The sequence below is a fragment of the Lissotriton helveticus genome, chromosome 5_1 (genome assembly GCF_964261635.1).
Source record: "Lissotriton helveticus chromosome 5_1, aLisHel1.1, whole genome shotgun sequence".
Lineage (NCBI taxonomy): Eukaryota > Metazoa > Chordata > Amphibia > Caudata > Salamandridae > Lissotriton > Lissotriton helveticus.
The window spans coordinates 1,145,460,651-1,145,485,648 of NC_136065.1; positions in this window are offsets into that span (position 1 = coordinate 1,145,460,651).

Sequence of the window (24,998 nt, forward strand, 5' to 3'; positions counted from 1 at the left end):
CATGTCTGCTGTGTGGCAGCCTCTGCAGCCACTCAGCCCAGACGTGGATTGTAGATTAGGATTTCAGAGGGCATCTCTAAGATGCCTTCTGATGCATGTTTACATTAAATTCCACACTGGCATCAGTGCGGGTTTAATGTGCTGAGATGTTTGGTACCAAACTTGTCAGTCTTCAGTGTAGCCATTATGGTGCTTTGGAGTTCGTAATGACAACCTTCCAGCACCATATACGCTTAATGGCATCACTGCACTTATAGTGCCCAGGAATGACCCTTGGTACTGTAGGGGCACAGGGCTCATGCACCTGTGCCTACACCTCTGGCATAGGGCCCCCAGCTAGAGGGGGGACTGAAGTATGCCAGGGCACTGTGTTCTGTGGGCATGGCAGACAGGGATGTGTGCCATGTCGACTCTTGGTTTAGTTCTATACTTAGGCACTCAGCCTGCAAAGGCAGTGTATGGGTGCCAGGGTACAGGGCCCCTGAGGGTGGCACAATAAGTGCTGCAGTCCTCAGGGGTCTCCTCTGGTCACCATGCCCTGGGTACCTATGTTACCATTTACTAGGGGCTGACAGGTGGCCAGAGATGTCAATTGGGTTTTTAGTTTCAGCACAGTGTTAGGGAAGGAACACAGGCCCTGGGTACCTGGTTGGCAGGAACCCAGGGCACACTCAGTCAAAGCACATCAGCAGTTCAGAAAAAGTAGGGGCATACAAGGCAGAAAGATGGCACTTTCTCACACAATTCCCCCCCCCCAAACGAAAGTTGATGAGACTAACCTTGCCCTATGGAGTCTTCATTGTCTAAGTGGAAGAACCTGGAAAGTCCATCTGCATTGGCATGGGCAGTCCCTGGTCGGTGTTCCACTTCAAAGTCCATATCCTGTAGGGAGATGGACCATCTCAGTAGTTCTGAATTTTCCCCTTTCATTTGCATTAGCCATCTGAGAGGTCTGTGGTCAGTTTGAACCAGGAAGTGAGTTCCAAACAAGAAGGGCCTCAACTTCTTCCGGTACCAAACCACAGCAAAGGCCTCCCTCTCAATGGCACTCCAAGACTGCTCTCTGGGGAGTAGCCTCATGCTTATAAAAGCAACAGGTTGATCTTGGCCTTCCTCATTGATCTGGGAGAGGACCGCTCCTATCCCCAGCTCTGAGGCATCAGTCTGCACTATGAACTGCTTGGAGTAGTCTGGTGCTTTTAGAATGGGTGCCGAGCACATTGCTTCTTTAAGGGTGTCAAAAGCCTTTTGGCAGCTAACATTCCAGTTCACTTTCTTGGGCATTTTATTGGATGTGAGTTCTCTGAGGGGAGTCACAATGGGCCCATATCCCTTCACAAACTTTCTGTAGTACCCAGTCAAGCCAAGTAATGCCCTGACTTGGGTCTGGGTGGTTGGAGCTGCCCAGTCCAGGATGCTCTGGATCTTGGGCTGTAAGGGTTGGACCTGACCCCCACCAACAAGGTGGCCCAAGTACACCACAGTCCCCGGCCCTATCTGGCATTTGGATGCCTTCATAGTCAGTCCTGCAGATTGCAGGGCTTGTAGAACCTTCCCAAGGTTGATCAGGTGATCCTGCCAGGTGGAGCTAAAGACAGCAATATCATCAAGATAAGCTGCACTAAAGGACTCCAATCCAGTCAGGACTTGCTTCACCAACCTCTGGAAGGTGGCAGGGGCATTCTTTAACAGAAAAGGCAAGACAGTGAACTGATAGTGCCCATCGGGGGTGGAGAATGCTGTCTTTTCTTTAGCTCCTGGGGCCATGCAAATCTGCCAGTACCCTGCAGTTAAGTCAAAGGTGCTGAAGAATTTGGCTGCCCCTAGCTTGACTATCAACTCATCTGCTCTTGGAATGGGGTGAGCATCTGCCTTAGTGACAGAGTTGAGCCCTCTATAGTCCACACAGAGTCTCGTCCCTCTCTTTCTACCCTGTTGCTGAGGTTTGGGGACCAGAACCACTGGGCTAGCCCAGGGGCTCTCAGAGGGTTCAATCACCCCTAGCTCCAGCTTTGATGCTTTCCTTGACTTGGTCTGATTGTCGATAAATGTTGTTTTGACAGGGTTACTGTCACTAGTGTCCACACCATGGGTATACCAGATGGTCAGACCAGGGGTCAAGGAAAATATGCTAGAAAACTGTTGCAAGACTTGCTTGCAGTCAGTCTGCTGTTTGGGAGAGAGGGTGCCTGAAATGACCACTCCATCCACTGACCCATCTGTTGAGCTGGAAGAGAGGAGATCAGGGAGAGGTTCACTCTCTGCTTCCTGTTCCTCGTCAGTCACCATCAGCATGGTGAGGTCAGACCTGTCATTGTAGAGTTTCAGGCAGTTCACATGGATAACCCTTTTGGGTGTCCTGCTGGTGCCCAGGTCCACTAAGTAAGTGACCTTACTCCTTTTCTCCAGGATAGGTTGGGTAAGGGCCACTCCATCTGTCTTGGAGAGCCCTTGGTGCCACTGGCTCCAAAACCCACATCTGTTGTCCAAATTGAAATTCAACCATGGCAGCTTTTTGGTCATACCAGTGCTTCTGCAGCTCCTGGCTGACCTCAAGATTCTTGAATGCTTTGTCCATGTACTCAGCCATTCTGGACCTTAGGCCAAGCACATAGTCCACAATGTCTTGTTTGGGTTCTTGGAGAGGCCTCTCCCAACCCTCTTTCACCAGACAAAGTGGTCCCCTTACAGGATGGTACAAAAGGGGGTGGTGATGGACGGAGCATCTGAACCACCCCCTTTTGTACCGCTTTGGCCGCCATAAGTGTGGCAGGGTATGCTCAGACGTGAGTCCCTTGCTCACTTTGCCACTGGATTCAAGCAAGCTGGGCTGAAGACGGCTGGAATGCCAGAAACCGGTCCTTGGATGCTTGTTTCCAGTCCAGGGAGGACCTGGCTTAGCAGTTCGGGCTGGACTGTTCCCATGGGGCACAGGGTCAAGACTGATTTGCATATGGCTGGGTTCAAGCTGGAAAGGCATGGTGAGAAAAAAAAATGATAGATTTAGGCCCAGATCTCTGTACTGGGGTGAATGTATGACATTGTTCCGCATTCTGTCCATCACCTGTTGTTTTGCATTTGTCACCCCGAGTGGACGGGTATGCTCAGACGTGAGTCCCAGGCTTTCCACACTGCTGGAATCAAGCTATCCAGGGTGAAGAGGGCTGAAAGCCTGAAACCGGTCCTTCGATGCTTGTTTACAGTCCAGAGAGGACCTAACTTAGCAGTTCGGGCTGGACTGTTCCCATGGGGCACAGGGTCAAGACTGATTTGCATATGGCTGGGTTCAAACTGGAAAGGCATGGTGAGCAAAAAAATGATGGATTTAGGCCCAGATCTCTGTACTGGGGTGAATGTATGACATTGTTCTGCATTCTGTCCATCACCTGTTGTTTTGCATTTGTCACCCCGAGTGGGACGGGTATGCTCAGACGTGAGTCCCGTGCTCTCCATGCCACTGGAATCAAGCTATCCAGGCTGAAGAGGGCTGAAAGCCCGAAACCGGTCCTTGGATGCTTGTTTCCAGTCCAGGGAGGACCTGGCTTAGCAGTTCGGGCTGGACTGTTCCCATGGGGCACATTGTCAAGACTGATTTGCATATGACTGGGTTCAAACTGGAATGGCATGGTGAGCAAAAAAACGATGGATTTAGGCCCAGATCTCTGTACTGGGGTGAATGTATGACAATGTTCTGCATTCTGTCCATCACCTGTTGTTTTGCATTTGTCACCCCTTACAGGATGACCAAACAGACGTTCAAAGCTTGAAAACCCCACTCCCTTCTGTGGCACTTCCCTGTAAGTGAAAAGCAGGCATGGCAACAGGACATCCCACCTCCTTTTGAGTTTTTCAGGGAGTCCCATGATCATACCTTTCAATGTCTTGTTCAACCTCTCCACAAGACCATTGGTTTGTGGGTGGTATGGGGTAGTGAACTTATACTGCACCCCACACTCCTTCCACATGTGTTTCAGGTAAGCAGACATGAAGTTGGTACCTCTGTCTGAAACCACCACCTTAGGAAACCCTACCTGAATTAAGACACCCAGGAGGGCCTTGGCTACTGCAGGAGCTGTAGTAACTCTAAGGGGAATTGCTTCAGGGTACCTAGTAGCATGAGCCACTACTACTAGAATGAATTTGTTTCCTGAGGCTGTGGGAGGCTCAAGTGGACCCACAATGTCCACACCTACCCTTTCAAAGGGTACCCTCACCACTGGCAGTGGTATCAGGGGGGCCTTTGGTTTGCCACCTGTCTTGCCGCTTGCCTAACAGGTAACACAGGAGCTCACAAACTCCTTCACCTTTTGGTTCATCTGGGGCCAGTAGAATTGGCTAACTAGCCTTTCCCAAGTTTTGGTTTGCCCCAGGTGTCCAGCTAGGGGGATGACATGAGCCAAAGTTAGAAGGAACTCCCTGTACTTCTGTGGCACTACCACCCTCCTGGTAGTTCCAGGATTGGGGTTTCTCACCTCAGACTACTGTAATCCCTCTTCCCAATAAGCTCTGTGGGTACCACTGACTTCTCCCTTTGCTACTGCAGAAGCTTGCTGCCTCAGGCTTTCAAGAGTGGGGCAGTCTCGCTGACCCTGGCACAGCTCTTCCCTAGTGGATCCACCTGGGCCCAGGAGTCCAGCCTGGTAAGGCTCAAGCTCCATGGGCTCAGTTCCCTCTAGGGTTTCCAAGTCCTCTCCCTGAGGAGAGGGGTCCTGAGAAGCTGGCTGTTTAGTAGCTGGTTCCACAGTCTCCTTGCTTTTTCTCTTGGTTGGTTGGGCCATACACCCTTCTTTTTGCTCTGTGCTCTGGTCTGCACACACACCAGTCTAGGGATACCCAGCATGGCTGCATGGGTTACTTGCTCAGCCTCAGCCCAGGCTGAGGTTTCCAGGTCATTTCCAAGCAGTCAGCTGGCAATTGTGGAGAGACCACTACCAGTTTCAGGCCAGTAGCCTCCCCCCATCCTAATGTCACCATAGCCAGAGGGCCTTTGGTGGTAATGCTGTCAGCATTGGTGACTGGGTAAGTTTTACCAACCAGCTATTGCTCTGGGGAAACCAGCTTTTCCTTTACCATAGTGATGCTGGCACCTGTATCCCTCAGGGCTTCTACTCTAGTTCCATTAATGGAGGGGTATTGCAGATACATGTTACAGTTGGGTGGCCAACCAGCTACATTGGCAACCTCCATTTCCTCCAAGGAGACTGGACTAGCTTGCGTGTATTCCTAGATTTGCTCTGGTCACTCCTCTTATTCCATCTGTAGATTTATTGTCCCTGGAGTTGCTGTATTGGGAACCTTATGGGCTTTATTGTAGGGGCAGTTTCTGTCTACAGTTAAATGTCCCAACTTTTTACAATTGTTACCCTAGGCCTTGTTAGGATCAGAGTTTCTTCCCCTATAGGGCTGAGGCACATAGGGAGTAGTTTGGGACCCACCCACCTGTACAGGTTTTTGGGGCCCTTTGGAGGACTCAGACTTTTTATCTTGGGGATTCTCACCACCTTTCCCCTGGGTAGGTTTTGTGACCACCTTCTTTTAGTCACCCCCAGTGGCTGTCCTTCTCACCCTGGTCTTAACCCAGTGGTCTGCCTTCTTTCCCAATTCTTGGGGAAAAATTAGACCTAGGTCTACCAAATGCTGATGCAACTTTTCATTTGTGCAGTTACTCAAAATGTGTTCCTTCATAAACAAATTATAAAGTCCAGTAAAATCATGCACATTGTGTCCAGTTAACCAACCATCCAGTGTCTTTACTGAGTAGTCTACAAAATCTATCCAGGATTGGGTCTAGGTTTTGTGAACCCCCTGAACGTAATTCTGTACTCCTCAGTAGTGAGTCCAAATCCCTCAATCAAAGTTTTCTTCATGAGGTCATAAGACCCCGCATCTGGCCCAGAGAGGGTCAGAAGCCTGTCTCTACAGTTACCAGAGAACAGTTCCCACAGGAGTGCCCCCCAGAGAGGTTTCTTTAATCTTCTGATATCACAAGCCCTCTCAAAGGCCGTGAACCACTTGGTGATATCATCACCTTTCTCAAATTTAGGGACAATCCCTTTGGGGATTTTAGGATGATAAGATTGCTCCTTATCCTTGTTATTGGTATTGCTGCCACCAGAGATGGGGACTAGGCCCATCTCTTTACTTTCTTTTTCTAGAGCCAGGAGTCTGATCCCTAGGTCTAATCTCTTGTCCAACTTTGCTAAGAAGTTGTCCTCTTCATTGGGGCTCTCCTCAATGTGTTCTCTGGGGCCCAGTCCACCTGTGTGGTTCTCAGGCTCCCAGAGGTTTACTCTTGGAGTTAAGGGTACAGAGACCCTTTCCTCCCTAGGGATGGTGGGGGGACCATTATCCTCTTACTTTCCTCCCCTTCTTCCTCTGGCTGGGTGTCACCCTGCTCAGAGGGGTGGTCCTTTGCATACTTAGCCAGGAACTCCTGGAGCCCTTGTTTGGTTGGATGCAGACCTACAACTGTTTTTTTAACTTTGCACAGGGCCCTCAATTCTTTGAAGTCCAAGTGCAAGTAAGGTGTGAGGTCGAGTTCCTCCACTAGGTCCACATATCTTCACTAACAGCTGGGTTCTTTTGAGACATTCTAACCTGACAGTTCTAACCCTCTACCCTAGTTTATAGTGACTTTTATTTTTCAAATATTCTAAGGGGACTTAAGCAAGGCCCTACCAGACTTTTAGTATTTTTGGAAAAGACCAATTTCAGAATTCTAAAGGCAATTTTATGGGTTCTGTCATGTGATCAGATGGTAACCGAGTAGTCCAACAAATACAAGTTTGTATCCAACAGCTGATCTACCAATGTGAGAAAGTGGCTCTATATAGACTGGACAATAATGAAGTACAGTGTGTGGATAGAGTCCACAAACCCCAAAGGTATAACAGAGGTTAAAGTCAGGACTGACCTTACTCTCAAAAGTGGTAGCTTGGTCGAGCAGTAAGGCAGTACCAGAGGGCAGTGCAAAGAATTTGTTGTACACACACAGTCAGTGAAGGATTTCACACACTCAAACACTGAACTCCAGGCCAATGGTTTTTATATCCAAAGATATAGTTGTTTTATTTTTAGTACCAACAGGCATGACAATATACTTTGCTAGATATGAGAACTCTCATGTAATTACTTTTGAAGGAAGCAATAAAGCTGATGGACACACTAGGTACAGGAGTTGCTGAAGACAGGTCAAGTCTAGACACACTTTAGCATTGAGCTCAATGGATTGTTACCATAAAAGTACAGTTGAGTACAGTACAGATTACTTTAGTAGTTCCAGGACTAGATCCTAGATTCAGTCCTGGGGTCTAAGCTGAAACCAGATTAGCAAAAATGTTTTAGTTACTGTGGTGAATGTTCATGAATATAAAGCTGTTTTAAAAGTTCACACTTGGAAACTTTTCAATGACAATCTGGCAATGTTATTCAATGGGAGAAAATTCAGGTTGCAGGTAAAGTATGATCGTGTTACTTTTGTAATCCAGTACTGGGCTTCTAGGGCCAGCACTGAGGTCTGAACCTAAAACAGGTAGGTTATTGCGTTTCAGTACTTCGTATGATTTTTACAGAATATTTCAAGTTTTCAAAAGTAGGCACCTAGAAGAATTTTCATAGAAAAGCATGCAATGGGTTCCTACAGAGAAAATACAGATTACTAGCAAACCCGGTAAGGATTACTTTTGCGGTTCAGTACTGGGCTGAAAGGCACAGTACTGGCCTCTCGCCTGCTTGCAGGTGAGTACTTCGGAATTCGGACTTCGGCTGATTTTATATGAATATTTGCAGTTTTCAAAACTTCACACTTTGAACATTTTCGAAACAGAATGGGTCAATGTTATCCAAAGGCAGATAAGTGAGTTACCGGTTTCCAGTTGAGTACTTGGCTGGTGAAGGTAAGGTTCCGGGTATAGACTCAGGGGTCCCCCAGGGTCAGATAGGTACAGTCAGTTCCGCCCCAGCAGTCCAGGGCCGGCCGGGTGCAGCGGTAGGTAGGCCCAATGATATCCAATGAGGGAAAGGGGACCTTCGGTTGGAGGCTGCTGGCTAGCAGGCCTCGCGGCTGTGGGAGCTGGGCTACTGGTCACTTGCTCAGGGCAAGGGGGGAAGTAGGATAGGATAAAGGTGGCACAGCCAGTGGCACTCGGGCAGCTGGGTGCAGGGTGCTCTTGAGCCGTCGGGCGCTCAATGTTATCCAATGGAAAGGTTAAAAAGGAACAAAGGCTGCAGGCTCGGGGACGGAGACTCTCCAGGGGCGGCCAGCACTTCAAGAGGTAAGTTGGGATCTTGGAGCACAGGTAGGTGCCCCAAAGGGAGGCACAGGGGGATGTAGGGCGCCGGATGCAAGGGTGTCTTTGGGTGTCGGAAAAGCTTACCCTCCGCTGGTCGTGGTTGGGGTGGCCCCTGGTTCCGTGTCTGCAGACGTCGGGCTGGTTTGTCAAGGAGGGTATTTGGGCACTAGACTTCGGGTCCCAGTCACCGCGGGGACGTTCTCGTGGTGTTGGTTCGGTTGGGCCCGACCCGAGCTCGGCGGGTGCAGAGTGGGCTGGTTCGGAGTTTCCTGGTTGGCACCAGGTGGGTTGTTGCAGCCGAGCCTCTGCTGATGGGAGTCCCAGTCTTTAAGAGGGTCAAGGCAGGCAGGTCCTCCGGGTGTCCCAAGGTTGCTGTCCGCAGGAGTCGCCGGGATTAGGCAGGAGCAAGTTTCAGGATCGACAGGCCGGGAGGGCTGGGGCCAAATCATTTGTTGTCGTCCTGTTGTTAGCAACTGCACGGCGGGTCTTCTTCTTCTTGATCTTCTTTCTTCTTTTTGTATCGGGATCTGAGGAAGGTTCAGGGAGCCCCTAAATACTGAATTTAGGGGCGTTACAGGTAGGGCAACGGCAGGGACCAATGGGTCCCTGTCCTGGGGTGAGTACACCCCCTAGCCTGCTCCTCTCCTGTGGGAGGGGGGCAGGAGCCTAGCTGGGATTGGGCAGGGCTCCCCATCTACAAGATGGCCGGAGCCTGGGGTCGTGCTTTACCTCGTCTTCCCCACCTGAAGGGTGGGGTTGGCACAGGCTGGCACACCCCCCCTTCTGATGTAGTTTTTCCTGCCAGTCTTCCCACCAAAGTGGGGGTTAGAACTGCTTAGGGCCAGTTGCTGGGTACAGAAAATGGTCTGGAGAAGCTCACAGAGGTGGCATGCCTTTGAAGCTTCCCCCTGCCCATCCTGGGGGAGTAGACCTAGCACCTCGCCCAGGATGTGCATTGTTGCTGGCCCAGGAGAGTGGGGACTCTCCACCCAGGGGTCCAGCAACATGTCTGCTGTGTGGCAGCCTCTGCAGCCACTCAGCCCAGACGTGGATTGTAGGTTAGGATTTCAGAGGGCATCTCTAAGATGCCCTCTGGTACATTTTTACATTAAATCCCACACAGGCATCAGTGCGGGTTTAATGTGTTCAGAAGTTTGGTGCCAAACTTGTCAGTCTTCATTGTAGCCATTATGGTGCTGTGAAGTTCGTAATGACAACCTTCCAGCACCATATACTCTTAATGGCATCAGTGCACTTACAGTGCCCAGGAATGACCCTGGGTACTGTAGGTGCTCAGGGCTCATGCACCTGTGCCCACACCTCTGGCATAGGGAACCCAGCTAGAGGGGGGACTGAAGTATGCCAGGGCAGTGGGTTCTGTGGGCATGGCACACAGGGATGTGTGCCATGTCGACTCTTGGTTTAGTTCTGTACGTAGGCACTCAGTCTGCAAAGGCAGTGTGTGGGTGCCAGGGTACAGGGCCCCTTTGGGTGGCACAATAAGTGCTGTAGCCCTCAGGGGTCTCCTCTGGTCACCATGCCCTGGGTACCTAGGGTACCATTTACTAGGGGCTGACAGGTGGACAGAGATGTCAATTGGGTTTTTAGTTTCAGCACAGTGTTAGGGAAGGAACACAGGCCCTGGGTACCTGGTTGGCAGGAACCCAGGGCACACTCAGTCAAGGCACATCAGCAGTTCAGAAAAAAGTGGGGGCATACCAAGGCAAGAAAGATGGCACTTTCTCACAGGACTGCAGCAACATCACTTGTCACACCTCCTCATCCAAAGGGTATCACCCAGAAGATTAGAAGTTGAGGAAGAGATTCACCCTCGACACTATAGAAATCAAGTTGTTTGAATCTACCCTTCCTCTTGGTATGTCACCATGCTTGCTTTCCAGGGAGCTATGAAGTAGCTGTGAGCTGTAAAGAAGACCATCTGTAAGGGCCTTGCAGAGGAGATGGGAGCAATGAAGGTTGCATCTTCAAATTGGCTGCCTCCAGGCCTCCTGGCATAATTCTCGATTTCCCAATCCAACCCTCACCACCTATTATCTTTGTCAGTCCAGTTCATAAGTGAAGTTTTAGTGTTTATATAAAAATCTTTACCAGAAGGTATTTCAATACATATTCAGGGACTCAATGGGTGAACTCAAAAGTAGTGGTGTGTTGTGTGAAGATGAGTGGAATATCTGGTGGATAAAAACCTTCAAGGAGTGATTGCTGCTGTCAAATCCCATGGAGAGCATACAAGGAGGCTGTCCGCATCTATAAATACACAATAATTGGCCCACATTAGGCTAAGGACCATGCTTCCACTAGGAGCTGGTATCTGCAAATGGCCACTAATCCCAGTTGTCTGAGATGCCTGAGTTGGCCTGGTCCCTTGAGATGGTCTTGTAAGAGCTACATGCGCCTCGACACCGGGAGGTGTTCCCATTGCAACTTCACAATATCTTGGAGATTTTTCTATGTTCTCCAACATACAGGTCTGCCTCTCCTTCAATGTTGGGAGGTCTTCAAGGTGTATTGGAATGTTGTGCATGATCATCCCTCATTTCTCAAATATCTCTCTGCACAGAAGCTGATGGTGAAAGAAGCGACCCCCTCAGAGGACAGAATTTGGCCATGCCAACACCCCCACATGCATTACCATTTTAGACAGCCAGCTGCTTGTCCTACATGTAGATGTTGACACCAGGGAGGCTGTAGGAGAGATTGCTCAATGGGGGAGGTCATCTCATCCAAGATTTCTTCTCTGAGAGAAGATGGGTAGGAGGATGGAAAAGTGAAACAACATTTGTAACAGAAGCATGGGGGTTAGTAGAGGTAACTCCTGTTACACAGGACAAGCATATGTGAATTTATAGCTTGTGCTCGGGAACTTGCATTCTGGAAGATCCCCAGTGGAAAAACTTCTGACAGCAGTTAAGTGGTCTTTTAAGTGTCATCTTGCATGGGGACAACAATATTCTGCTCCTATGTAATGGTGAAGGCTGCAAGGATGTCAGCTTGCAATATGATTGGGGTTTCACTCAGGATTGCATGATGTCCGTAAATCATGGATGGAATTGTATTGTCACAATGATTGTCTCCTCGGGCTGAACGAGAAGGGAAATTAAAGTTGATATTTTGATATTTAGAATGATGTAGCACCAATGACAACACATGTTGTGCTTTAAGCCACAGATGAGTCTTTGAAAAATACAAGTAGGTCATTACATTCAGGGCTGGCTCTAGCGCTGATGGCACCCGGTGCAACAATCTTTTTTAGTGCCCCACCCCCCCATGACCCCCTCCTCAGATTCCTTCAATACCACCCAGCAAAAGTGCCCTGCAACTCTCCATTGCCTCTCAATTGCATACATTTAATTTGTTATAAGGCTCTGGTAAAGGCTTACTTTACTAATCCACTCAGCTATCCACTTTAAATACAGATATGTTCTTAACCTTCTGCGCTACTTTATGGTGAGTCAAAACTGCTACTAGACAAAACTCTGATCTCTCTCTCTCTCGCAGTAACATTAATAACACGTTATCTTGACATTTTTATTGCTGCATGAAATTTGGATGCACGAGGAACTCTGCATCAGCTACTTTTAAATCATAAGTTATTCTTAAACATAGCATTCCCACCTGAGGCCAGCGCCCCCCTCCAGGTTGGCGCCCAGTGCAGCCCGCACTGCCCTAATGCCGGCTCTGATTACATTGGTATATAAGAGTATTTGCTGCTTGATATCTGCACAAACACATGCAATAGAAAAGTTTCTTACCTAAAAGTGGCACAAATGCTACATTTTGACAGGTCGTCACTTGATGCAACAGCTGCAAACAAGAGTATTAAAACATTTAGAATTCTTACAGTGTAACTAAGGACAACAGTGATAGATGTGACAACATATGCCAATGCTAATAAACGTGCAATAGGGATGTATGGATTTTATTTAAATCAGAAAGCGAAAAACGAGTTACAAATGGAGACAGATAATAATGTTTGCTCTAGGGTCACAGACAATTATCAGCTAACATGGAGGAAGAATTATCAGACCTTGCAATCCATCTGTTGTCTGACACCAGTTCATATGCCAATGCAGTCTATGCAGTAGCATTGAAAGTGCAAAGGGGCTGACAACTTAGGACCACCACAGTAACAAATAACATGATGTATTGATGAACATGTATGAGGCCTTCTGACTGACAATACAAGTATATGATGAGTACATTGACTCTTCATGCACATGCCAAATACATTTAGGACATTATTGAGCTACGACAAGGAAAGTTGTACACTTCTTATGAGTGTGGGCGTGAACATTAATAGCAATGTGGCATTCCTGGCTTGGTGATAGTTATTTGGTGAGATGCTTGGCATGGTTGGCATGCTGCCAAAGAAGGGGCTTTGAGTCTTCCAGTGATGGCAAGTAATTCACCGCTCCTGTGAACTCTATAAAGAAATGTTAGAAGGTGTCAAGATTAGTAGAATTTTCACCTTAAAATGGGTGAGCTGTGTGACGTGCAAATTTGTGAGGGGAGAAAAAGTGTTCTTTGAGGGCAGTATGTCATGAGTCATGTGTTAGAAACTAGTGGTAACATAGAAGTGTTTCTTTTTACCTTACCTGACATTTGGATACATTGTATCAAGCAGGCATTATAGCAGGTCAAAGTGCATAGTGCAGAGGTAATGTTCACAGGACTGAAACAGAGGCATGATCAAGGTTGACCACCAGGAAGGGGAATTGTCACCCGTATCTTGGAAAACTTCTCCATCACACATCTCCTCTCACTTTGCCATTTATTCTCGAGATCCCCTATGATGCTTCTCATCACCACAAATGAATTCACAAAGTCTGAAAGTTCATGCCACATAGCTACCTTGTCAGCTCCATTGAGGGTGAATGGAGGCGGACCAAGTATTTCTACAATTGTAACTACAAGTTCTGTCTCCTATTCAGTGAAGTTTCTCTTCCTCTTGAGTGTGGTGGGCTGCAAGCTGGAACCTTAAGCTGGAGTCTGGCATCCATAAGGTTATATGGTACAAAGGGATGAGGACATAAAACAATGAGCTGAACAGAAACCTCACACTTCTTCTGTGTCAGCCTAACAAAATAAGGGGCGGGACTCATTTGGCTATATGAAAGATGCAAAATGTCCAAGCCAAAATAATTCTGTGATCCAGAAGGAATCAATGAATTCCAGTTAGGGCAAGAAACCCTATCTTTACTAGCACAGCATCAACATTCCAAAGTAGCAGAGCACTGATTAAGCATGCATCTGATACTTATGCAATTAAACAAATAAATGTATACGTAAATGCAGCATGAGTAGGAAAATATCGTGAATCATTTAGAACCACCTGTTTTTGATGTGAAATCACACAAGTACTTTATTGCCATAAAATGCACACATCATTTCTATTACACAACACTTTTTTAAACTTCTTGAATGATTTTGATTAAAGATAGTCATGAAACAATACCAATAAAGCCATAACATGACACAAAGCCCTAATGGAGTAATATCGGTGCAGGGTGTCGAAGGTGTAATTTCCATCGAGAGTGTCCAGTTCATCAATTAATATAACAACCAGTCATAGAGAAGTCCACATGACAAAGCATTACAAAGCAGTTATAATGAACATATCATTTTACTCTACCCAAAAATAATACATCAGATGTAAATGATTATTCTACCTATTTAGAAATCTGTATGGAGGAGTGGCTCAGTTATTTTATAATTGTTCCTAGTTGGGACACTTGAACATTATATTTTTGGTTCACGAAAAATCGAATTGTTCTTTCTGTGCATGACATTAGCTGCTACATGCACCAAGTCTGGGGTCGCCCTGCGTCATGTTTTTCTAAAACTGCTCAGATAGTATCCTTTTGGACATGACTGAGTGTTTAACTTGTATCAATTGACAACACCATTGGAATTGGAGACTGTTTTAATATTCAAAGAAGAGTACCACCATTCTTCCTCCCAATCTTAAACATTACTAGTTTTCGACAAAATTGCACAGATCGAACCAATCCCCAAATCCATGACATTTTATTTATACATATAAACAATGAGCACATTAGCCAAGGTGCCTCATATGCAAAGGATATGTTGACACCTAAACAGGTAAACATGAGAGGTCTGTAGAGCATCCAGGCAATCGAAAAGCACCAACATCTGTCAAGTGATGGACAGACTGGAAACTGAAAAAATTCTTAAACATTTTCTGATTTTAACTTCTAGCAACAGCTTAATTGGGTTTAATAATATTTGCATACTTGGCAATGCCATCTGTATAAATCGGTTCAAGATAATCGCGACCCGAGAAATAAAGACAACATTTACATCAGAGGTTTAGTGACTACTGCAAAAATTAATGCGAACAAAGAATGTCCTAGCAACACATCCTTTTAGTATAAAATGTCTCTGATGTACTAACTATTGCTCGTTCGACTGTGGACTTGGGGTACAAATACAGTAATTTGATTTATTTTCAAGGCAGATGCCCCCATCGATCAAATCAAAATACATATTGGTGACAACACTAAACTAGTGTTGCCGGGTTTACTACTAGTTATGTCTTTAAACAAAACAAACTGTGTAGATTTAGATACATCTTTGTCTAGAAATTGGCCAATGAAGATTACACTTATCAGGTGATCAAAAATACATTGGTCAAGAAATAGGCAATTGCGCTAATCAATAGCCCAGCACAAAACCACAAGAACATTATAAAGCAACAGATGAACATATCTCAAAAAACAACGACTATAGCTTATTAGGACACACAAACATAGCAACAAAATAAAAAAAATCTAAACAATCCTCAAAGGAAACTCTTGTTTGGCACCAAAAGCTAGAGGTGCTCAGTTACTGTAAACCTACAACTGAAAAAATGAGGCTAGAAAGAGAAAAGCTTAGAACCTTCTCTTGAAACAAATCTCTATCCATCGCTATCACTGGAAAGTGGGAGTTTTTTTTCTAACTGGCTTTCCGATAAAAAGACAGGAGTTCTTCCCATCTGCTCCTGGCAGTAACCCTTTCCCTTGGAAAGCTAACTAAAGAAGATTGCAATTCTCTTCTCTGCTCTACACATTTAAGCCTGCAGCTGACGTCTACTGCACAGCCCTCTTGATCTAGGATTTTGTTAATATATATATAAATCTGGCAAAAGGTGTTGGATTTTTAGTGGAAGCCAATGTCCTATATGGAGGACAGTGTCATATGTTCAAAATTCCATATTTCTGCTATTTGTCGTGCTTAATAGTTTTGTATATTTTTTAAATATTTTGAATAGGTTGTCTGGCAGCCCTAGAAACCAACAGTAATCCATCCATGATCTGATAATTGCTTGAGCGAATGCATCCAAGAAAAGGTACATTTTTCTAACTCGTCCAAAACAATGAACACACCGATAAGTCATAGCAGTGACCAGATTTTTGAAAAGACAGCATGGAATCAAATCAGAAACCAAACTTATAGTTTTTCTCCAATCCTTTAATTGAGAGACTTTCATACTGTGGCCCAAGATCATAGCGCATGTCGCTGGACCATAGTGCTAAAGCCCCCATACCGAGTTGGTTCTTTATATTAGGTGGTAATACCGGTGCCAGAATTGACTATACCAGAGGAAACAATACTGAACCCCTTTATTTTTAGGCTATTAGGCATAATCACCATATTGTGCACTAAAGAATGAAAACTAACCTACAAACAACATTTCTGCATGTTTTAAATTCAGGGTAGGTTTCTGGCAGCTGTCTGCTTGCTTTTTGCAGGTCGATATGAGGCTGAAATTATAGCAAAAATCGTAACAAACATTTCATCATAAAATGGGAGTTTTCAGCCAAGATGAGAATTCCAGACAACTCATAATGAGGGTCCAAGGATTATTTCTTCATTATATGTAGAATTAGCCAGTTGGATTTCATCAATATAGTCATTATTTCATTTACACCATTACAATGCTTTGCGAAGCAACCTGGAAGCGAAAAGAAAGCTGTGTTGCAACAGTGTGAGTGCAAAAACCTCCCTTATTACCTAGCTCAGATATATATATATATTTTTTTTTATTGTTATTATTGGTTTTTTTTAACCATCCAGTGTTGGAAATGGCTAGTGGCCACTTCACAGCACCGAGGAAGAGAAGTGGTAGAGAGGTTGGAGGGAATTAGGCAGGGAAGATGTATTTCTCAGAGGCATCATATAATCTTAACAGAACACTTCAGACGAAGCCGTTAGCTTTCATTTCATTCGAAAGCCTGTTGGGACTGATGCATCTTGAGGAATTTTAATTCAAGGCGGAAGAGAAGTTACAGCAAGTTCCAAAGGGAAGTGAATGGTATGAAGAGTGTTTTCCCACCACAATATTTGCATTTCACCAGATGTGTACATTTCTTTTTAATTTTGAGCATTCTACCTCAGGCATCTGATTGGCCTGCTGGGGATTAATAGGCTGGCTTGATAGATGGATTGCCAAACATGAAAACCCTTGTGAACAAGATAAACAACTTAGGATTCAACTTGTTTGTTTGGGAATCATCAGTAGTTTCCATGTACTTCTCGTCTGAGAAGGCGGCACTGTCATTTTGCACCTTTTGAAGTTTGGAAATTGGTTTGTCTGGTATGTCTCTAAGGATTTTGTGACAGTAAACAACTCTTGATATGAACATTACCCGGAAATAAAGATGAGCCTCTTAGGCAGAAGTAGCAGCTGGAGTACTTCAAAGAAGACAAATCGGCAGAAGAAGGTATTTTAGGTATTCATCTGTGGAATTAGAAACATATTTATAAATTGACAAATATTTTGGGAAAGAGGCTGTGAAAGTTCCAGGAAGGGCAAACATTTACATGTGAGTGTTATGCATTGCACGACCTCGGTTGGGTAAGAATTCAAATACATCCAGCTCTTTCCATTAAACATGTGGAAGATAAACTCACTTTTTCGAGGATTTGTGTGCCAGACTGTGTTGCTGAGGTGTCTTTCTGTTTTTTGTTGTGTTATGATTCTTGGTTCTTTTGTTATGTCATTGTAATGCACAGTTGCGTTTCCTTGGTATCTTGTTTTATTGTAATTGGTTACTTTTGTGTCGTTATTGAATTTTTTATTAGGTTGTGCTTTGTTGTAGATGTTTTAAAATGTGTCGTAATTGGTTATGTTCTTATGCGTTTTTCATGTTATCATAAGAATATTGAAGAAGTATAATCCTGATCCCATCTAAGATAATGTTGGATTGCATCATACTCAAGTATAGCCAGCACTCAAATATACTGTCGTAACTAATGTAATAAAGGAGTGGAGTATTATATACTGAAGGTACTTTATTTGAAATATATGAGTTTGGACTGTGATTAATAAAGTTACTTGACAATTTACATATTAATATGACAGGAGAAACTAACGTTAAATGTTTTAGAGTGAGATACTTAACTAGGGTGTGTGCAATAATTCTTGACAATTCATAAGTTTAACTCAAATTAATCATGTTAGGTGTAATTATCATGACACTTTCATAGTTCTTTTTATTATATTTATGTCGATGAAAAGTTGTATTTATTTCATTTTGTAGAAATGGGTACATATTTGTAATCCAGCGCACTAGCCAAAGTGGGAAAGTTAAATTGCGGCCTAAGGCATATGTTAGCCTAACTTTGTGCGCCATGTCATCATAGCATAAAGCTAACATTGTAATCTCCCGCTTGTCTGTGTTTAGCCTTTACTGTGGAATGTTTTGTCTCATTTTGTTTACACTGCAGATGTGGAGAAGCTTCATTAGTTAGGATGATGTGGTTTTGTCTTAGTATATAGCAAAGCATGAGAAGAAGGAGTCAATCAAGAAAATTGCGGTAACAAGCGAGGAGAAGAATTCTCATGGGAGAGGATGCCTTGGTTCCTTACTGCAGCGCAGGGGAGGTGAGACGTCGGTTCCTTACTGTGTCGGGGAGTTGACAGCATGAATGGCAGCGAGGCGTCGGTTCATTACAACAGTACGATGTCGATGGATTCAGGAGTAATCCACGTCGAGGATCGGCTCCTCATTGATAAAGCACCGGCGTCGCTGAAGTCGGGAGTGTGGTGCGAGTCGGGACGGTGCGTTGTGGACATCATGAGGTGTGTCCTTGGCTCCGGTGCAGGCAGCAGTCTCGAGGACGGCTTCGGAGTTGATGCGGCATGGTGTCAGCAGGCGTCGGGCCTACGGTGCAAGTCAGGGTGGTGCGTCGTGCTTCTCACGAGCGGTGCCCAGGGCTTTGGTGCGGGATATGGCGTCGCTCGCCGGTGTCGGTGTTGCAATTAAATATGTCCATGTAAGAGTGGCCTAGGCATTTACACGTGTTTGTGAGGTCCTGCTAGAGGTTAATACATACCTGTAAGAGCAGTCCATGCTTCATATATTTGTAAGATAGCAGCCATGGTTTACAGACATGTTTATGAAGCAGCTTAGTCAAAAGGAATGCTCACTGGAGCATGCTTGCAGCACATACACATCTATGATAAATGGCTAGGGCCCCAGACATGTGTATGAATGCAGCCTAGAGGTCATCATTTCTCTCTAAATGAAGAATGTTCATGTATATCTATGAGAGCAGCATAGGTGTTCCTACAGGTTTATAACGGTAGCCTGTGTGTTGCTATGTACCTACGAAAGAAACCATAAGGTGTCCATGATAGGAGCCTAGGTTAGGGGTCCACAGACGTCTCTGACAGAAGCCTGGTGCACCATACATGTCAGTGAGAGTAGAATAAAATTAATGTATGCTTATAAGAGTAGCTCATGGGTGTATACATATGTGTTAGAATAGCCTAGAGGTTCATACGTGTCGCAGGAGCAGTAATTGGGTTGTATATGTCTCTAGGGTCTATAGTCTCTGTACATGCACTCAGAGAGTTCATGCATGACTTTGAGTGCAGTCTAGCAGAGTACGCTGTCCCCACATGCATCTGAGGGTCTGTACATATCAGTACACGCAGGGGGAAGGTCCATGAATGACTATGAGTGCAGCCTAGGAGTTTTATGCATGACTCTACGTGCGGCATAAGGGTCTGTAATATCTGTCCCTGCAGTGGGAGGGTCCATGCCATGCATGAGCTGTGAGTGCACACGTGTCTGTACATGCGGCCTAAAGGTCTGTACATATCGGTACGTGCACTAGGAGAGTTCATGCATGACTATGAGTGGAGCATACGCTGTCTCCACGTACGGCCCAAAGGTCTGTACGTGCACGTGCACTCGGAGAGTCCTGAAAGACTACACATCTAGGGGCACATTCACAAGAAGTTAACTCCAATTTATCTCCACCGTAATGCAGCAAAAGTGGAGATAGATTTAACACCCCATTCACAAGCTGGTGCAAACTACAGACAACACCAGTATTCCCGCGATAACTGCCCCAAAATGTATCTCCATGGTGGACACCACCAACTAACACTAATGTGATGCCGAGTAGGTGTTCTCGCGCAAAAAAACACATGAAAAAATCACAATACCACATTCACAACAAACTGCCAGATTTGTGAAGCAAAAACAGGGGATAACCAGCGGTAGCACCAGGGATTTTACAGCTGCCGTTTGCTTGTGCTATGTAGGACGACTACCCACAGCATGACATAGATCCCAGCCAAGAGCCACACCTGAAGACCCACAGATGCCACGGAGACAATGATCATGCAGCTCCAATATCCATGAGGGTCACAACACCCACCACCTCTGGCACCCCCGCCATATTTGCCTTCTGTTGCCAACTGAATTCACAATGCCAGCCAGGGCAAACCCTGAAGGAGTAAACAAACAATGCTGTGCTTGTTGGTGCAAAACTAGTCCATGTTTCAGAAACAGCTGCTTTAGGTGTTTGTTGCCAAAAAGCGGAATATTCATCTTTTTTAAAAAAAACCTGCCAACCCCTTAGCATTCACCCATGAATGCATCTTCATCTGTCACTTGTAGGTGCTGGCTTGCAGGGTCTTTCAATAGAGCGGGGGTACAGAGGTCGGGGAAAGGGCCTCTGTTGACACAGCAGTCTTTCAGGCTGTCTGCTAAATGTCAAATGAACCAAACAATGTCTCCTGAATATGTTATTCACTTGAAATCCTAACCCTAACATCCATATATTCATAGGGCCATGTTCGCAATGCAATATCGCCTGGGTTGAGACAGGAGTTTTCTGGCCCTGATGTACTGATCCACAGGTATCGCCTGCTAACGCCGGAATAACAATCGCCATTGTGATGTTGTTGTCACTTGTTTTCTCCGCCGTTCACTGTTATTATCGCCATGTAGCTCTGGCTTGATAATACCCTGGCTTGATAAATAAGTTTAGGGTTAGGCAGTGCTAACTTTTCTGCCGATAAATGACGTTGCCAATAGTTATCGCCTGTCATTGTGAATAAGCCCCCTAGTGCCTGAGTGGGATTTACTGAAAGGTGGAAACATAAGGAACATCATAAGTATTCTACAATTAACTTATACTACCCTTATAATACAACAATAGAAAATAATAAATTAAAAATCAGATTGCAGACATACATTACATTCTTGAATAAAAAGTGTGACTCTCCTTTTATTGAAAAATGAATGTAGCTATGGGAACTTGTCTCATAGTCTATATAAGGACTTTTATAGATCAGGCAGTGACAAAGTTGGAATTGAACAGATGTAATAGGCCATATGGTGTAACTCTGTTTTTTTAAATATTTGCAGTGAAATTCCTGATGAAGGGCAGATAAATTGCCAGAAATGCATTGGATTAAGGATGACTAAAATGTACTCGTCATGTTGCACTAAGAAAAGGCCTGCATGGGCAAACTGCAGCATTTAAAAAGTTCAGAATACATTGAACTGCCGCACATATGATTGTCAAGTCAGAACTATATTGTCGAAAGGATTGGATATTGGCAATAAAGAAAAAGTAAAGAAAAAAATGAAGTAACCTTTATTTAAGGATTGCAGCTGTGCGTCCGAAAAGGAGTGCCAAGTCATGACGCTCCACCCTTGTTTGAAAAATACGCTGTCAAAACACAAAGGAATTAGGGAAAAACTCAAAATGCATATATTTTGTATTTATTTCGTGGTTTATGAAATACTGTGCATCTCTTTTCGAAATTTCGGATCCTGTGGATTTCGACGAACGTTCAGCTACATGTAGGAACGAGGAAGATCTGAGTTGTTTTGTGTGTTACGGGAACTTGTTTTATAGTCTTCATTTGTTAATCTTGCTCTATCTGGTCTGCTGGGCGTAAGATTAGTCCATCATGGTTGGGTTTAGTTTCAGGTAGGTGTTCAGTACAGCAGCCCAGGGGGCTCATCAACCTAATGCAAATGCACCCTGTCCAGTGGCTCCTGGTTAACCACGTGTTCACAGGTCGGTAACAGCTGACATTCTAGGTAACCCAATTAAATGAACTGGGAGCCATACATTCCTTTACCTTTCCTTGGTTGGTTCGTCTGACCAGTTTCCCTTGTCGTATATAAATTCCTCATTTAAAAATATTCATTTTATTTTCCACATATACCGTACTGGTTTCATGTGAAAACGTTTTATTTGCATTTAGCCTCCTTATGTTTTGTTCTTCATTAAAATAGAAACATTCGGGGGGCGTGGCTTGGCGCCCGTGGGTGATGGCGGCGCCTGAGTGAGGCTCTGCTGTGGACCCGGGTGACTCATCCTGTAACTTCACTGGTGTTACTCTCGAAGACTACGGACAGCCGTCGGAACGTCCCGGCGATGCCCCGACGTCCTTGCAGCATTTTCCTTTGAAACGGTGACGGTAAAAATTGCCGTTTTTTTCCCCCTGACGGCGCTCTACTGTAAGCGGCCGCCATTTTGCGCGACCTGACGTGGTGTGCTCCTCTTGTGAGGACGAGCGAGTTTCTGCTTTCACTTTCGCACCAACGACTTCAGGGAACTTTGCCACTTTCCGACGTTCCTGAGATGATTAATACTGGATGCAGCTTCATCATGGAGGCGCCCTGTGAGTGAGTGCACTTATTTCAACTTATTGCACTATAGTGCAGTCGCCATTTTGCGCAACTTGCTGCTTTATGCTTCCTAGGCCACTATGTTTTCTGAAGCTCTTAGCACATTTTCAGAACGTCACATTTAATGCTCCTGCTTGCCAGAACTGTTAGTTTATTCCCATTGTTTTGAAGTTACATGGAGGCGGCAGATTGCTTGTCGTCTCAGTATTGAAGAGAGCATTTTTATAATAGTGGCTTCAGAGCTCCGAGGATTTTTCTCCTTACCTTCTTTGATTGCCTCTTATCTGGATGGCTAATGTGAGTGCTTATCCACCATTTGCTTGCAGGTTACATCTTTTCAATGACTTTTTTTTCTCCTGCTGGTTTCCTCCGCGCCTTTAATGGTTGCGCAACGCATTTAACCTGGAACCCCTACTAATGTGCTCTCTCTTTTGTTGGCTCAGCGTTCTTCCTTGTGTAACCTGGGATGTATTCTCCAGCTCTCCCTACATGCACCTTTTAACTTATGACTTCCTTACCTCATTAGTTCTACTCGACAACTTATATGTTTATTCCCTCAATACCTATACCTCGTATCAGCGTCCAGTACCGAACCTTTCTTCAAGTGACTCTCTTTTTGCCACTGAACATGCCTCCTCACACTTACTGGTGATTCTAACCATCTATTTATGCTGTGACGACACGCGCTTTACTCATTTCTCTCCAGCTGCTTTTTATGGGGCAACTTAAATCCATGTCCCGCTTGCCTTCTAAAACGCCTACAAAGGTCGCTTTTGTGAAAAACTCTAAAGTCTTTTCAGCTTTCTCTCAGTTGGAGGATTCTCTTGCTTCATCTGGCTCGGAGGCAGCCATGGATTCTTCTCAACCAACAACAGGGAAAAAGACCATGAAAAGACTAAAAAAAGATCCCCCTTCACCGCCTAAGCAGTCAACACCTGTTTCCATGGAACTTTTGCTGGAAGAGATACGATCATTTCGTCCTTTTCTTGAGGAGATCAGGACACTTCGCCCTTTCATGGAAAAAACCAACGCTAAACTTCAAGTTCTAACAGACAATTGGTCACTAATTGAGACAAGGGTTTCCTCGGTTGAGAACTCTGTTGTATCTTTTCAGGAAACTCAAACCACAGTCACGCATTTGTCCTCACAGGTGGGAGCACTTCAGAAGCAGGTGGAGGAGTTAGAAAACAGAGGCAGACAGAATAACCTGCGCATCTACGGCTTAGTGGAAAATCTTGAGGGTACAGACCCGCCTGCCTTCTTCAAAACTTTTCTTCCCAAGTTGCTCCATCTACCAGAAGGAACATCTCTCAACATTCAGCGTGCCCATTGCCTTGGCCGTCTACCAACGTCCATGTCCTCCTCGCAACGACCAAGAGGCGTCATCATCTACTTTCTTGAGTACACTGATCTCTCGAAGGTTCTTGCAGCTGCTAAGGCTATCCCCAAGTTGGCTTTGTCTGGATCTCCTTTGTTCTTCGCTCAGGATTATGCCAAATTGACTGCAAATCGTAGAAAGACTTTCCTAGGCATGAGAGAGGTTCTTCGTTCCATGGGTGCTCGCTATGGACTATATCATCCCTGTCTGTTCAAAGTCACCTACAACAACAAGACGACCACGTACGAAGATCCAGTACGACTGCAAAGTTTCATTAACGCACATCGTACATCTGCCATGGACGCTTCTGGTCCTTCATCCTCTAGTCCTGGCTGATTTGTGGTTGTGTTTGCCTTTGTCTCTTTTTCTTGTTTTGTAGCCATGATCGTTCCTTTTTCGCGTTTTTCAATTGTTGGACTGTTTTTTCTCTTACGATGTTTTATTGATGTTTGTTTTATGGTCTTTTCATTGACTAGTGTTTCGTAATTTATTCTTGTTTTTCCCCTTCTTTGTTTCCACAGGAACCCTTCGTTGTCTGACGATGTCTTCCCGGGTCCCCGCTCAGCTAACCTCAGTTGTGTTGCCTTACCTACATGGCCCCTTCCACCCTCGATTTCTTCTCATTTTCCCCTTTTGTAAGTATGTTCCCCTCTTGTTCTTTGTTCCTTCTTTGTTTTTTGTTCTCATCTCCTTCCCATTTCCTCATGTCTCGATTTCCTTATATGTTTGCTGATGATTATTTTTCTCCTTCAGGTTGTATTTCCTCTCTTTGTTCTTTGTTCTTGCCCTCTTCCCTTTCCCCCATGAATAGATTTCCTTCTTTGCATAATGATGATGACTTTCTTTTTTCAGGTTGTATTCCCTCTTCTTTCATTTTTGATCATTCCCTTTCTTCACTTTCTCATTTTCTCTCATACAATGCTTTTCTTTCTTCAGCTTCTTACTTTTTAATCTTAGGTCTTGTTCTCACTTGTGCATATATTTTCCGTTCATATTGCTTTCTTCTTGTTCAACTTTCCCTTTTCTTTCTTCTTGCATTCCTGTCCATTTCTTTTTTCTTTCCTGATTCACTTCATCTTATTGATTGCATTTTTGATTTACTCTTTCACCAATCTGTTGCCTTTTTGTATATACTATGTCTTTAAATTTAATCTCCTGGAATGTTAAGGGTATTAATTCTCCAATTAAACGACAGCGCATTTTATCCCACCTAGCTAAATTAAATATTAACATTGCTTTTCTTCAAGAAACTCACCTCTCTGATATAGAATCTGATAAGCTTAAGAGGGGTTGGGTGGGTGAAGTCTTCTATTCACAAGGTGATGGCAAACGCAATGGTGTTGCTATTTTATGTCGCAG